General features: G+C 41.2%; 1 protein-coding gene across 4 annotated transcripts in view; it reads left to right on the forward strand.

The window, feature by feature from the left end:
• Nucleotides 1–16,904, forward strand: part of FUT9 (fucosyltransferase 9) — a 322,302-nt gene that overhangs the window by 70,267 nt on the left and 235,131 nt on the right. The gene's annotated exons all lie outside the window — the stretch shown is intronic.

The raw sequence follows: 16,904 nt of genomic DNA on the forward strand, positions 1-16,904 counted from the left end.
TTTTGTTTGAAAAACATGTTGATTTATTCCTGTGTTTTGGGTGATTTGTTGCAAAATATGGCGTGTTTAAGTATTAAATCACAGGAAACATCCCTCAAATCTTCGTGTAGCAGTTCTTGATACAAGTAGTTACATAGTTGGTAAAGCGGAATAAAGATAACAGTCCATCCAGTTAAACCTCTGTAGGTGTGTGTGTGTAAAAAAAAAATTCCTATACCCCCTTATATTGTTTTCACTAAGATGCATGTCCAAGAGTCTTTTAAAGCTATCCATACATCCTGCCGACATCACCGATTATGGAAGAGAGTTCCACATCCTTACCGCCCTGACAGTGTAAAAACACCTATGCAGCTTAAGGTTATGAACAGACATCACCTTTTGTGCTCCAAGCTTCATTTTGGACCTTCGTTCCTCGATCATATAACGCCACATTCGGGTGTTCCCATCCACTTGCTCCAGTCGGTGGTTGCTCTGGCTGCCTCTCGGTCCCCCCTTTGCTTCCTGGTTGCCGCGTGATTCCCCCACACACCATTGGGGATACAAATCGAGGCTCCACACTTTCCATCCGGCTCTGCACATGCTGGCTTCCCTCTTCCTAGTGACATCCAGGAACACATGAAGGTTTTGCCATCGCAGCACTGCCCCACCAAGCCAGTCCACCACCGGCTGTGGCTTAAGGTGCTGTCACAGTGAGCAGCACACTTTGCAGTAGTTCCATCTATGCAAGGAGATGTCTAGATAATTTTTCATCCAATCACGTTATTATTAAATCGACACTCGTTTTTATCTCATTGAACGTTTTTATTATTTGATTGTTTGTCATTTCAAGACTGTCCTGATCAGTGCTTTCAATTGTGGTTGCTCCTGAATGTTTTTTGCAGCTTAAGGTTAAACCGCTTCTCTTCCAGTCTCATTGTGTGGCCCCGTGTCCTCTTACATTCACTGGGACTGAAAAGTTTCATACTTATGCTGGGATCACTGTTGAGATATTTGTATATCGCTAAATCTTCTCTCAAGTGTCTCTTCTCCAGGGATAACAAATTAAGCGCATAATTGAGGTCCTCCGGTCCCCATTAATTTAGTTGCTTTTCTCTGGACTCTCTCCAGCTCTAGCACATCCTTTCTGAGGTTTGGTGACCAAAACTGGACAGAATACTCCAGATGCGCCCGAACCAGAGTTTTATAAAGTGGCAGAATAATCATTTTATCTCTGAAGTAAATTCTTTCTTTAACCACTTGCTGACTGCTGCATGCAAATATACATCGGCACAATGGCAGCGATGGGCAAATGGGTGTACCTGTACGTCCCCTTTAACTGGTGAGGCTAGCAGGCAAGCGTGCGCCTGCCACATACAGCGTGACCGTGCCCACTGGACCAGTAAACTCGATGTCCGCCGGTCTCCCAAAGATCCTGTCACAGAGCCACAGAACGGGGAAGTGCCTATGTAAACAAGGCATTTCCCCATTCTGCCTTGTGTCAGGAGAGATCACTGCTCCCTGTCATCAGGAGCAGTGATCGCTGTCATGTGAGTTGAAGCCCATCCCCCCCACAGTTAGAATCACTCCCTAGGACACACTTAACCCATTCATCGGCCCCTAGTAGTTAACCCCTTCCCTGCCAGTGTCATTTACACAGTAATCAGTGCATTTTTATAGCACTGATTGCTGTATAAATGACAATGGTTCCAAAATAGTGTCAAAAGTGTCCGATGTGTCCGCCATAATTTCGCAGTCCCGATAAAAATCGCAGATTGCCGTCATTACTAATAAAAAAAAATAATAAAAATGCCATAAAACTATCCCCTATTTTGTAGACGCTATAACTTTTGTGCAAACCAATCAATATACACTTTTTTTTTTACCAAAAATATGTAGAAGAATACATATCGGCCTAAACTGAGGAAAAAAAAAATTTTTTATATATTTTTGGGGATATTTATTATAGTAAAAAATATTGCTTTTTTTTCAAAATTGTCGCCCTTCAGGTCTGGTATAAATTTTAAGGGGAACCCCACGCCAAAATTATAAAAAAATGGCGTGGGGTCCCCCCAAAATCCATACCAGAACCTTATCCGAGCATCCTGGCAGGCAGCAGAAAAAAGGGGGGGGGGGACGAGAGAGGCCCTTGTCCCCATGTTAATGGGGACAAGGGCCTCATCCCCACAACCCTTGCTCGGTGGTTGTGGCGGTCTGCGGGCGGGGGGCTTATCAAATCATTTCACATCTCTTTTGTCCCTAATGCTTTGTCCAGTGCCCTGCATGTAGTTGTATATTATATATACTGTTCTTTCTGCCTGGAAACTGGAGATTGCCTATAGCAACCAAAAAGTGTCCCTTTACGTCAAAAGTGGTTTTAGACCAGCTAGAAAACAGCGATAATAAATTAGAATCACTTGCAGAATTGAGCAATAGGGATTTGTGGGGATAGTAGTCATTAAACACTGAAAGTGACGACAGCAACGATTCAGCAACTGAGCAAATTTCAGTGTTTTTGATTTGATTAGGTTATTGAAGACATTTTTTTATTATTTGTTATTATTATTATAAGTAATTATATTAATAATAATTATAATGATTTATAGTTATTTATTATATTATAATTTATGATTTCGTGTTTCAAACTTTATCATACCCAGAATGTCTACTAGACTCTTGTTTGAACAGATTGAAATGTGTTATTCCTAAGAATTACAGGTCTACAATATAAAGCGTCAAATTTCTATGCAAAACAATGTACTGATTTGAGACTCAAAAATCTGACATACCGTATATACTCGAGTATAGGTTGATCCGAATATAAGCCGAGGCCTCTAATTTACCACAAAAAACTGGGAAAACGTATTGACCCGAGTATAAGCCGAGGGTGAGAAATGCAGCAGCTACTGTAAGTGGAAAAAGAGGGTCAACATGCCCATCTGCAGCTGCATACCTACCTGTGTCCTGTGCATACCTCCCTGTGTCCTGTGCATACCTCACTGTGTCCTGTGTATACCTCCCTGTGTCCTGTGCATACCTCCCTGTGTCCTGTGCATACCTCACTGTGTCCTGTGTATACCTCACTGTGTCCTGTGTATACCTCCCTGTGTCCAGTGTATGCCTCCCTGTGTCCTATGTATGCCTCCCTGTGTCCTGTGCATGCCTCCCTGTGTCCTCCTCCCTGTGTCCAGTGTATGCCTCCCTGTGTCCTATGTATGCCTCCCTGTGTACTGTGCATGCCTCCCTGTGTCCTGTGCAGCCTACCTGTGCCAATCTGCATCCTATCTGTGTCCTGTGCATGCCTCTGTGTGACGATCTGCAGCCACCATTGCACCGATCAGCGTGTCATAAAAACATACGGCGGCCATTCCAGTGTTCAAAAGCCACACCTCCTTGTCTGTGATAGGCAGAACACTCAATTTCCCAGCAGTCAGTGTTCAGCCTATCACGGACATCCGCTCATCCTCATACCACGGACAAGGATGAGAGGATGTCCGTGATAGGCTGAACACTGCCTGCTGGGAAATTGTGTGTTCTGCCTATCACAGATGAGGAGGAGGTGCGGCTTTTGAACAGTGGAATGGCCGCCGTATGCTTCTATGACACGCTGGCCGCCGTCTGTCTGCATGACACGCCGATCAGGTAGGCAGACGGCGGTGACTCGAGTATAAGCCGAGGGGGGCACTTTCAGCCTGAAAAAAAAGGGCTGAAAATCTTGGCTTATACTCAAGTATATACGGTAATCATAGCGCCAGGTAGGTTAAAGGTCTGTGGGGGGGCTGTTTCAAATGCTTTTGCAAAATCCAGATATACCACATCCACCGGCCTACCTTTGTCCAGATGGCAGCTCACTTCCTCATAGAAGGTTAATAGGTAGGTTTGGCAAGAGCGACCTTTCGTAAACCCGTGCTGATTACTGCTAATCATTAGGCGATCATTTTTCCTTTATTGGTCCTTCTTTGATTGCAAGCTATGCAGACTTTGTTTTCCCCAAAGATAATGCTGAGTACATCTAAGATAAGTTTAACTTTTGTCTTACATGTTTACAGAACATTGTAGTAGTCCTGTCCTGCAACATCCACAGTATTACTGGTCTTTAGTAAACCTGAGACTTACAGCAAAATCTTTTAAGGAGAATAGTTTTTGGCTATGACTAAGGCTACACGCTGAAATGCTTAAGCCTGTATTATTTTGTAACACACCTGGATTAATAAATGTATTAATTGCGGAAGATCGAGCTGCCAGCTTTCCTTTATCTACATGTTTGCTTGAGTGCTAGGAGGACACTGTAAGCCAGTGCACTGACTGCTCACCACCTCTGGGAATTACTACAGGTGTTTTCTACTATAGAATAACAGTTTTTGCCTTGTACATGATTGGGGGGTTGGGTTGAACACGGCTTTACTTTGCTAGGTGAGCAGTTTCTTCTCCTTTAGTAAATTGACAGGTTCATAAATTATGAAGTGCAAGAAATGGCAACAGAGCTTAGTTTTCACCCAAAGTTTTTATCACCTTGGTCAGAACTGTACACCATGGCTTTGGACCCGTCTTTGTAGCTTGCCCACTTTAAAGAAGTGCAGTAGAAGCAGAGGACTTTTGCCTAGAGTTATTTTTAAATCCTATATATTGTACTTTACTTTTATTTAACTAAGTTAAAGATCCCTTTTAAGTGATGTGAACCCAGGAATGTGATTTAAAGTATTGTCCTTTTGACAGATTTTTTGCTTTGTCTGTCAAAACTATCTCACACTGCATTTTAGGTGTCAAGCACAAGAAATTAGCTGAAGGATTCATTCCCTGCGTTCCATACTTGCAATTGATTCCAGTCAATTTGCTGTTTAACTTGTGACAGTATAAGATTTAAAATACATTTTCTGTTAGTAGTAATATTGCACTCATTCTATAGATTATTTTAAAGGGCCTCAACACATATGTAATAAATGCTGCAAACAGTATGAGATAGAGGAAAATAAATGTTGTTTCTTATGTTGGTGTCACCAAACTATTTCAATATGTGGACCTATAAGATTTCTTAAGTTTAATTTCTTTTATTTTTAAAAAAATAAAAGAAACTTGAAAAAGTTGTATCTCCTAGTATACAATACTGCAGTTCTAACAACTTTGGACACCAATGAATTATATTTAAAGTCCTTGCTTGGGTCCTCTAATCACTACCTCCACACTTCCAAATGTATACAATAAGGGTCGGTTCACACATGGGCAACACGACTTTAGCGCGACTTTGTACCGCGACTTCAGCGCGGCTTCAGCGCGACTTTAGCGCGACTTCAGCGCGACTTCGGTAAATTACGAGGCGACTTGAAGTCGCCTCCATGACAGGCGACTTCGCCTGTGGCCAATCACCTCTCTGGGAGGGAGGGGGGGAGGGAGGGGTTTTCTCTGCAAAGTCGCTTGACTTTACAGAGAGATCCGACTTGCAGGCGACTTACATTGAGTTGAATGGGTACAAGTCGCCTACAAGTCGGATAGAAGTAGTACAGGAGTCTTTTCTGAAGTCGGAGCGACTTCAGTAGTGTCAATTAAGACGCTCCCATTGCCTACCATGTTAACCTAAATGCAAAGCGACTTGGGGCGACTTGGGGCGACTTGAGGGCGTACAAGTCGGATCCCAAGTCGCCCCAGTGTGAACCGACCCTAAGGCTACTTTCACACTGGGGCGGAGGGGGGGGGGGGCATTAGCGGTAATTTTAGTGTCGCTTTACCACTGTTATAGCAGTGCTTTTCGGCCATTAGCGGAGTGCATTTATCCCCAGCTAGCGGCCAAATAAAGGGTTAAAAGCACCCACAAATTGCTGCTGCCGAAGCACTTTGCAGGGGCTTTGGCAGCGGCACCCATTGGTTTCAATGGCAGGAGGGAGCTGTGGAGGAACGGTGTATACACCGCTCCCACACTGCCTGAAAGATGCTGCTTGCAGGACTTTTTCTAACGTCCTGAAAGCACTCGGGCTCTTACACTGGGGCTGCAGGGGAGGCGTTTTTCATCCGCTTTACAGGCGATATTTTTAGCCCAAAAGTGCCTGAAAAATACCCCAGTGTGAAAGTTGTCTAAACACTGAGACAGAAATCTCATTCCATTGTACGTCCTTGCACTGCCTAAATTAGATAAAACTAATTGGAACAGGACAATAAATGATACAATTGAAAGTTTAAGGAAAACATAAATTATCATGTGTAAATATTATGTAGTCCTCTATCCAGCCAGAAGGTGGATTCCTAGTTTTCTTTCATTGCTGTTACTTCACTTGCTACCTATTGAAAAAGAATCAGAGAAATTACTTAACTCTTATGGGGCGTACACACGGTGGGACTTTGCGACCGGACTGGTCTGACGGACGCCAACGGACCAAATCCAGCGAACAATCCGATCGTGTGTGGGCTTCACCGGACCTTCAGCGGACTTTTCTAGTCGCAAATCTGACGGACTTTAGATTTGGAACATGCTTCAAATCTTTATGTCGTAACTCCGCCGAACCCAGAAATCCGCTCATCTGTATGCTAGTCCGACGGACAAAAACCAACGCTAGGGCAGCTATTGGCTACTGGCTGTCAACTTCCTTATTTTAGTCCGGTGTACGTCATCACGTACGAATCCGTCGGACTTTGGTGTGATCGTGTGTAGGCAAGTCCGTTCGTTAGAAAGTCTGTCGGAAGTCCGTCAAAAGTCCGCTGGAAAGTTTGTCGGACCAGTCCGGTCAAAAAGTCCGCCCGTGTGTACGCAGCATTACAAGATGGTCAAAGCTTTAGTTTGAGGCAGCTGTGTCTCAAAGGCAGCTGTTTTTATTGTATTGTCTCTTCAACTAATCTTTAGTGTTCTCTAAATCTTTTGCAGTTATGGTACCTGCATAGTTATAACGGTATTAGAACGTTTCATAACATTGTATGCTTACATCAACCTTTTTCTCCCATCTTTTCCTTTGGTAAATTGCTGGATTTCTAAGCTAATCTGCTTTTTACAGCTAAACTACAGGGTTTTGTTCATTTTTTTTTTTTTATTGTTATGTGATAAATCTCAATTCAGGAAACCTGGTTCACTATGTATTTATAAGCCTCATTTATTTATAAGTGAAGGTGACCTTGAGGCTTAGGGACTGATGTGAATATACAATATATATGTGTAAATTGACTGCGATATATAAGTACCTGTAATAAAAAAATAAAATCTGCATTAACCTCTTCAGCTCCGGAAGGTTTTACCCCCGTCCTGACCAGGCCATTTATTGCGATACGACATTGTGTTGATTTAACTGACAATTATGTGGTTGTGCAACGTTGCACCCAAATAAAATTGATGTCCTTTTTTCATACAAATAGAACTTCCTTTTGGTGGTATTTGATCACCTCTGCTGTTTTTATTTTTTGTGCTGTAAACAAAAAAAGACTGACAATTTTGGAAAAAAAAAACAAAAAAAATGATATTTTTGAATTTCTGCTATAAAACACATCCTATAAAAAAAATGTAAAAATCAAATTTCTTCATGAATTTAGGCCAGTCTGTATTATGCTACATGTTTTTGACAAAAAAATATCTCAATAAGCTTATATTGATTGGTTTGCGCAAAAGTTATAGCGTCTACAAACTATGGGATATTTATAGAGTTTTTATTTTTTAATTGTTTTTTACTAGTAATGGTGGCGATCAGCGATTTTTAGCAGGACTGCTATATTGTGGCAGACAAATCTGACACTAAGCCTAGGTTCACATTGGAGCGATTTGTCATGCGATCTGAGAGTTCAAATCGCATGATAAGTCACAGCCTATTGCCGGCAATGGCACCGTTCTAATCGGTGCGACACTGATTTTGTGGCGCTGCACCGATTTGCAAAAGTAGTTCCTGCACTACTTTTGCTGATTTCAGGTGTGACTTCAATAGACATCTGTGTATGAAGCCACACAGATGTCTATAAAGTAGCACCTGAAATTGTGCTGACCTTGCTACTTTGAAATCGTGCTACTTCAAGTGAAGTAGCACGATTTCAAAGTAGCATCAATGTGAACCAGGGCTTAGTGACACTTTTCAGGCACCAACAGAATGATCAGTCTTAAAGAAATGCACTGTCACTTTATAAATGACACTGGCAGGGAAGGGGTTAACATCAGGGGTGATCAAATGGTTAAATGTGCTCCTAGGGAGTGCTCTCTAACTGTGGCGGGAATGCTGTGACTTGACGAAAACAGAGATCTTTGTTTCTGCTTAGCAGAAACGCAAGATCTCCATTTTACTCCCTCACAGTCTGCCTCTCCTGTGAACGATCGCGGGTGGCCGGCGGCCATCGAGGCCACCAGACCCACTGATTGGCTCCGCCGTGTCCAATCACAGTGGGAGCAGGGCTCTGGCAGCGTGCACGCTTGCCCCAGAACTGATCACAGGAATCACATAAAGGTATGTAATTTTGTGCTTTAGGGCCGCCCTGCTGCAATATATGTACGTGGGGCGGTCCTTAAGTGGTTAAAGTGATTGTAAAGTTTTGTTTTTTTCCATAAAAATAACAAATATGTTATACTTACCTGCTCTGTGCAGTGGTTTTGCACAGAGCAGCCCAGATCCTCGTCTTTTCGGGTCTCTCTTCTGTGTTCCTGGCCCCTTCCCCTTGTCGAGTGCCCCCATAGCAAGCAGCTTGTTATGGGGGCACCCGAGCCTAGTCACAGCTCCCTGTGTCCATTCAGACACGGAGCCCTGGCCCTGCCCCCTCTCTCTCCTGATTGGCTGGTGACTGTGACAGCATTGGGAGCCACTGCTGTGTCTCAGCCAATAAAAGAGGGAGAGTCTCAGACAGCCAAGACACCTGTGGACATCGCTGGACAGAGATGGGGCTCAGTTAAGTATTAGGGGGCCAAGGGTGGCTGCTGTACCCAGAGGGCTTTTTATCTTAATGCATAAAATGCATTAAGATAAAAAACCTTCTGACTTTACAACTCTTTTAAGTATGAAAACATAGCCCTTAGAAATCCTTGTTTAGCAGTAATATTTGAGCCTTCAATTGAAATCATCTAAATACATTTTGGGTGTGCAAAGTGCAACCACAGCCTGGGTAGAAAAGCCTGTCTCCTGCCTGCATGTTACAGAGCGGAAGCCTTGTTCTCTGTGGGTAAACAGTGATCTCCATTCTCCTTTCAGGGGTCTGACGCATCCTTTGCTGAGTCAGAACCTGAGCTCTCCAGTCATCAGGAAGCAGGAAACAGGATTGTAGAGTTTTATGTCTGACCTAGTATGGGGTGTGTGAGACCTGATTCCACACAGAAAGCAAAGTGTATGACATTGAAGGCCTTTTGAGTCGATGCACCAGGAATGTATTTGGCTAAATGAAACAACATTTTCAGTTGGGCTTTAACTCCAAAACAAGAACACAAGCAGGGGAAGTAACTAAGCTATATGTGCCATTATAATGGCGCAGGAAACTGGCTTACATGGAATGTATCACATTAACTAAGCAAATATTCCCGTTTTAGGTCGCTCTGCCCCAATTGTGCCAGTTTCTAGTTCAGAGCAAATAGAACCGGCACCGGGTCTGCGCCTAAAGGATTGTGGAAGGTTTCAATATAGAAAACTGCCACAGATGCCCACCAGGCCAGACCTGGTGTATAAAGTAGCCAGCAGCTCACATTCCTTTCTCTGTTCATGCAGTGATTACACTGCAAAAGCAGAACCTGAAGAGTTAACAACCCTCCCTCTTCACTCCCACTCTCAGCTGAGTGTGGAGACAGTGGAAAGGGTGGGCAGAATGATCAGAGAATACAGCTCAAGCTGAGCTAAAAAAGTAAAATCAGTGTGTATATGCAGTAAAGCATGCTTGTGTGCATGCTGTGGAACCTAAGGGGTTAATCCTTCGCATTGTGTATAAAGACTGTTTGATCCTGTCTTCTCTGATCCTGCCCTTCTTTTACTGTCCCCGATCCATCTTCTGATTGTACAGAGCCCTAGGAAGGGAGTTTTTTTTTTGTTTTTTGTTTTTTGGGGGGGGGGGTGCATGTGATAAGGACAAGGTTAATCATAGGACAGTCAGAGGAGAATGAAAACTCCTACAAGCTTTAACTAATGCTCAGCAGGACACTGATAGAAGTCACAAGACTGCTATATACTGCTGACGAGAAAAGGTATTTAGCAGTTTATATTTACTAAAATAATTGCATGTTCTGTGCACTGTGGGAGACCAGATATAATGAATGCAGGGTCCTGGGTTTAGTAACACTTTTAGTAACACTTTAATTAACAAAGGGTCAGTTTGCTCAATTTAAAAGAGTGGTACAGGCTTTATGCCTGCACTGCTCTTTGTTAATTTCCCCCAAGATGTCATTTTTTAGAATGAGAGTTTTAAATCTTGATTAACTGATAAATGTAGTTCCAACGTTTGTCTTCAGTGCTATGCTGACATACAGTATATGCCATGTTAAATATACTACCTCAGGCAATGTTATCATATTTTCCATGCTGCCAATGCAGCATAAGATGTTATCTGATATCAAGGATGACATTTTATTAGGTGTGCTATACTAGTAGAAGAAACATTAAATTTAATGTATTGTGCTACTGCTGGATGGTCATTAGGTTTGTATGTGTGATATAATCTCTTTATCAATACTCACTCATTCTCTAGTTGATGGGGCCACAACACACTCATTTTCATGCAGTGAGATATGCGGCAGGTGCATTGGGGTACAAAGTGCTTAAGACATTCGCAATTTTTATGAATAAAGAGAGAACTTACTTAACCCAGGCAGCTAAGTAAACACTCAGCAAATCTTAAAGTACTTTATAGCACCTACTGTAGAGACAAAGCCATATAAATTAAGCAAAGCATAATGGCATATCAACTTTTTCATCCGATTCCAATTGTAACTATTTCATAGATTGGCATGTGTCCTATCTGACCTTCCCTATACTTGTCTGGTCTGTAATGATGTTTTTTGCAACGTATCTAATACATTAATGAAATGTATGTTAACAAATAATTTTAACAATTTTCTTCCAATTTTTAATTGAAAAGAAGAGGGTTTATAGCTTTGGCACAAAGATGTACAACATATTGGAAAATATCTATGCATGGTAAAAACCTATCCCCACCCAGTCATCGCTCATGTTTAAGCCGAACTGTGCAGGGTCACTTTAAAGTAAAGACCGCATAGGTCCTACAGAAATGGTAAAAAAGAAAGTAGGATGAGCATAATGTATGTACATACTCGAATGTGTCGACTTTACTTTCCTGCAGCTCAGTACATCAATATATGATTTTGCAAAAATAAAAAATAAAAAAAAATAATGGAAGAGATTCTGTGCAAGTTAGCATATAAACTTCTTTAATATATAGCTTAGCCTAGGGCAAAGTCATTTCAAGTATGCCCATATAACCTTTCCAAAAACAATATTATATTTCAAAAAAATGACATCTTGCGAATGTACCTAATCATTTTTAAAGAAAATCGTTTTTTAGCTTTGCATTACCCACCATTTCTAGCAAGGCTCATATTGGTCACATCTTTACCAAAGGTCAGTTAGCTGATATCTTTCTTGGGATTACGAATCCGCAATGAATCACAGTAAAAGTAAGTGGAGGAGAGAAGGGCTAATGTTAGACACATGCACACACATAGTATAGTCTATGGGGCATAGTCATAAAGGAGTGAATATCACATGCGCTAAACATTTACAAATTGTTAATCATTACCTGTATTTAAAAACACATGTGCCAATAAGATTCTCCTATATTGAAATAGTGAGTTAGTGATTAGTGAATATTTGGTGAATGTCATATTCACTGTTTTATAAATATCCCCTTAAATTTTCAGATAGATATGGAATTATGATATACTTTTATTGGCTTACAGGGTGGATTTTCAGTATTTCAGTTTTTTGTTAAAAAAAAAGAGAGAGAAAAATATACATCATTACTAATGGATTGACTGTAAGATATATTTGAAACTATCAAGGCCTGTCTATCGATCTATCTATCTATCTATCTATCTATCTATCTATCTATCTATCTATCTATCTATCTATCTATTTCAGCCTATCTTTAAAAACACATCTCTGTGAAAATGTGGTGTTGGAGCTGCAGTGACTTTTCGTATATGAGTTGTGAAATTAGATTTTTTTTTCCAATCAGTTTCAGGCTGGGTTCACACTATTATGAATTGGATGCGGGTTTCCGTGTTTCCAATTCGCATGTGGGTTTCCGTGCATCCATTTCATATGTCAGGAGACTATGATCGGCTCTCAATGGGGCCGGTTCACACAGTCCCGGGATGGCTGCGAAGAGAATTGCACAGGGGTCCTGTGCGTCTTCCAGTCTGTTTCAGGCCTGAATTCAGCCAAAAATTTGGACCGAAATCAGACCTGAAACAGAGACGCACTGGACCCCTGCTGTGAGCCACTCCACACGGAGATGTGAACCCAGCCTTAGTGATTCAATGCACAATATCTTGTGTATATTCCAGCATCTTGTAATCCCTAGGAGCCATACCTTTGACTGTATCCAAACCTTTAAATGTCTATATAGTAACCTTATAAACATATTACCATAACATTTTTCAGGAGATACTGTGTATATCAGGAGGCACTGGAAGCTGAAGATGGCAAGATAACACTCGATAGCAATGTGTTTCAATATGTTTTTATGTTATTAATTTTTTTGCTGTTAATATTTGATATGCCATTTCCAAATTTCCATATTACATTTGCAGAATTTAAACTCACTTTCAGAATAATCAGTTAGAACCAGCATATCATGACACAAATCCTTAGAAAACCTATCCTACTGTAGGTGTTATCTATGTTAACTAGGGATACATATTTATGAAGAGCTAAAAATTCACTGTAGGCAAACCAGTCTATGTAATTTAAAACACATGCACTAGCAAAAAACTTGCAGTTAAGATTTGGCAAATGACACATCCACTGCTAAGGATGAGCTTGGGTTTGATCAGAACCCAGAATGAAGCTGTCTCAGTTCTGACACAATCAGCTGCAGATGGGTCATTCCCCGCCTTGCAGTTGCATATATACAAAGATGCAAGGATGCTGATAAGATCACTGACATATTAGGTCCATGCTGGCATACTTCTGGATTTGGCAGAACATGGATTCAGACCAAACTCGAAAACATCCATATACTTTGTACTATTGCAATTTCATTTTTTATTTGTTCTAAGTTTAGATTACATATCTAAAAGAGACATGGTTTTGTATTGGGACAGTTATTTACATGTGTTATTTAAAGGACAATAGAAACCTAAAACTATTTATTTGGGAAAAAAAGATGCATTTAAAGCTGAACTCCAGGCAGCTATAAAAGACATAAATTAATACAGCTTTGTAATCATTAATACACCATTTTATTATTGTTCATGCAAGCAGTATAAGTTCCTGAAGTCACAGAGAAAGGAGCTCATGGGTCTGCTGCTTCTTTCGTTTTCTAGTCACAGGGTGGGGGTTGGAATGAGTTGCTTAAAGTGGAACTTTACCCATAACAGTTTGATAACCATTAATGTTCTTTAACAAAAGAACATACAGTACATTCCACATTAATAATTATGCTTCCAAAATGAGTGTGTGCTTTAAATTGCCTCCGGCATTGCTCCTGTTTCTTCATGCTGGAGGCTGCCATTTTGTTGAAGGCTAGAGCAGTCACTTTCTTATTGGAAACTCGTCTTGGTCTCAAAGAGTATATGTCACTTTCTGTAAATAAAATATGTACATTTCCAACTTTGATTGCATGTCTTGGCTTAAGCCCTGTACACATGGGTCGAATTTTGACCAAGTCAACAGAAACCGGCCGAATTTTGGGCCATGTGTACATCAGCCTGTCTGACAGAAGCCAGCCAAATGGCCGGCTTCTGTCGAATGGGCATGCTGGAAAACTAGCATCTGATCAGCGCTGGCAGCCAGTGGCTGCAAGCACTGACAGTTGTGTTCTGTTGGGGATGAGGGGGGCAGGGTCACAATAGCTTAGCGGGGAGATCGCTGTACTAACATTGCATAGTTAGTACAGTGAGCTCCTCCCGAGCTCCTCAGTTTTTTTCATTCAACCCGCTGGTTTGAACAAAAAAAAACTGATAGTGTGTACCAGGAATTTGTTAGAAAGGAAGGCTGACAGAAGTATTACAGTGCATAGTTCATAGGCTGCCAACAAAAGAGAAAGGAGAGAATATCAGGGAGATAAGATAAGACACTGTCCTTGTAAGTTTAACACTTTTGTGCCTCCCTAGCAACAGAGTTTATCTTGTCAACTCTCCTGCATTTCTTTTCTCCCTCCCTAATCTGTGTTCCTTCAGCACAGTCCTAATCTAAATTTAAAAATGCTCCCACCCCCACTTCTAAACCCAATACTAAGTACCCTGTAGAAAGAAAGATGTGTATAAATACCTATTCTTAGGGAGTTCTGGTCCAGTCACTTGATTGGCTTCCAACGCCATCTTCAGGGTAGAGGAGGGACAACTGGCAACAGATGCCCCATAGAAAGTCTTTAGGTGACGCCACCGCATAGGCACTGCAGCTAATGTTAGTGATCTCTTCTCTTCACTGAAGCCTGCCACTGTGGAGATCATGTGACTGGACCAGAGAGCTCTCAAGTATAGGAGACAACCAGCAGATCCACCAGCAGAGATCTAAGTAGAAGTCAATAGCAGAACTGTGTCAGATTTGAGTCACCAGAAAACCAGCAGGACAGTACCATAAAGAAGACATGCTTCTTAACAAGCAAACAGCAAGATACTAAGGGGTTGATTTACTAAAGGCAAATAGACTGTGCACTCTGCAAATGCAGTTGTTCCACAGCTTAGCAAATGAGCAGAAGCTCTGCTGACTTCTATCATTCAGTCATGTGCAAGCAAAAATGCGTTTTTTTTTTGTTTGTTTGGTTTTTTTTTTCCTTGTCTGTGGGGTTAGAGAAGCAAGCTAAAACAAACAGCCAGAAATCAGAGAAGAATGTTTTGAAAAGTCCAAAAGCATTTTAAAGTTCTCATATCATAAAGTAACTTTTTTTTATTATGTCTTACATTTTCTGGTTATTAGCTAGGACAAAAAGAAGAAAAAGGAAATACAGCCCTGTGTAGGATAAAGATGTAAATAGCTAACACAGCTATAGACTAAAAGCAATTTGTGTAGGTGTGAAAAAGTGTAGCGCTATTATACCAAATAAAATAAATATAACCATGAAAGGTAAAAAAACTACTAGCAGAGTACCCTACTATACAAAAAGGTACACATAAGATGCATAAAGGATTTACCTTAGTGAAAAAGGTGACTTATACCAGGATAAATAACTCATGCTAAATAAGCAATGTGATATGTGAAGAATCAATCAATACACGATCTACTATAAACCTAAATAAAATCAGTAAAAAAATCAATAAAAATGACTGAGTACATGAATAGAAACAATAGTACCACAATAAATAATAAATATGAAGACCAAAGCTAGCAAGTATGTTAAAGGTTTAACAAGTACATATGATTTTGACAAGGAATGGTCCAAAGCACACTTAGAAAGGTAATCGCATGGTGTTGATACTCCAAAGAACTGTGATATCAAATGGGCCACCAGGAGGCTTACCAGATGTCGAAGACATGGAGAGGCTTACGCCCCCCCCCAAGTTATAACGGCTTGTAAGTGAACTGATTTGATAGATACACCGGACTAGGCTGGCACAACAGATCTTGGGTCAAACCACCGACTTGACACAGACGTTTACAGACATCAAATTTGAAGCTAGTATTCCAATAGGATAAAGGCTCAGTGTTCTTTGCAGAACAGGCTGATGTTAGGCTTCATGACCACAGTTGCAGGCAGGACTTTCAAGCATGCTCCTTTATCTCCCCAGTGGGCAGTATAGGTGATGGTGGATATTACCAATGGTAAATTCTATACGATCCACCGAGCTAGCATGTCACGAGAAGCCAGTATACAAGAAAAAGAACCGCTGCTCAAAGTGTGTGATGAAAGACTAGTTGGGAAGTCTCAAATAGTGCCTGCCCCGGCCCGCCTTCATGGGAAACTTGGAAAGGATAACACCTAATACACCAACATATGGTCACGTAGAGGCATTTCACACATACATCTTGTGCTTTATCATTATCTAGGACAATATTAGCTATGACAGCTATCCCTAAAACCAAAATGTAATATATTACTGGTTTACCAGTCCTAAGAAGCAGTGGCTGTGTTTATTTTAATTTTTCAGGCTAAGAACATATTCAGCAAGTATAGAAAGTACCTGTTGATCTTGCCAGAAATGCAGTTACTATGTCAATTCTTGTGGGATAAACTGAAAAGAATTAATTTTTTTCATACTGGTATTTTCACGCCCATGTAATGGAATTAAACAAAGACAGACAAAGTCCAGCCTGTGTGACAATCTTGCTTTCCCCAAGAACACCTTTATGGCTCCTGGCTCTTGTCCTTTAGAAAGCCTTGGATTGCATGGGCTTATAATGCTACATTTTCTCACACTGACCTGGCATTTTGTACCTCATCTTTGCTCCCGCAGGTCCTTGATTTTAAATACCTCCCCATGAGCAAGTCCGATTTTACACTGGCGTAAACCTTAAGATTCCCTGGATCGTAGGGCATATGCCTCTGGAGAATGCATCCCATATGGTTTTCTAATACTACAATTATAGAACAATGTTCTAAAGACATTGCACACCACTAAAAGGACACATTCCTAAATGGTATTTAAAGCTAACCTATGTGGAGCTTTGGGGTTGATTTGCTAAATACAAATAGCCTGTTCACTTTGTAAAGGAAGTTGCACTGTGCATGGTAATTTTCTCTGTGTGAATGCTTTACTGACTTTGATTGAGCCCCGGTTCACACCACAACGGGCTGCGGATCGCACAGGAGCGCTGTGCGTCCCTGTTCACCGTTTCAGGGACGAATCAGGGCCGATTCTATGCCTGAATTCGGCCCTGAAA

Source organism: Aquarana catesbeiana, linkage group LG04 (genome assembly GCF_042186555.1).
Source record: "Aquarana catesbeiana isolate 2022-GZ linkage group LG04, ASM4218655v1, whole genome shotgun sequence".
In the NCBI taxonomy this organism is placed as follows: domain Eukaryota; kingdom Metazoa; phylum Chordata; class Amphibia; order Anura; family Ranidae; genus Aquarana; species Aquarana catesbeiana.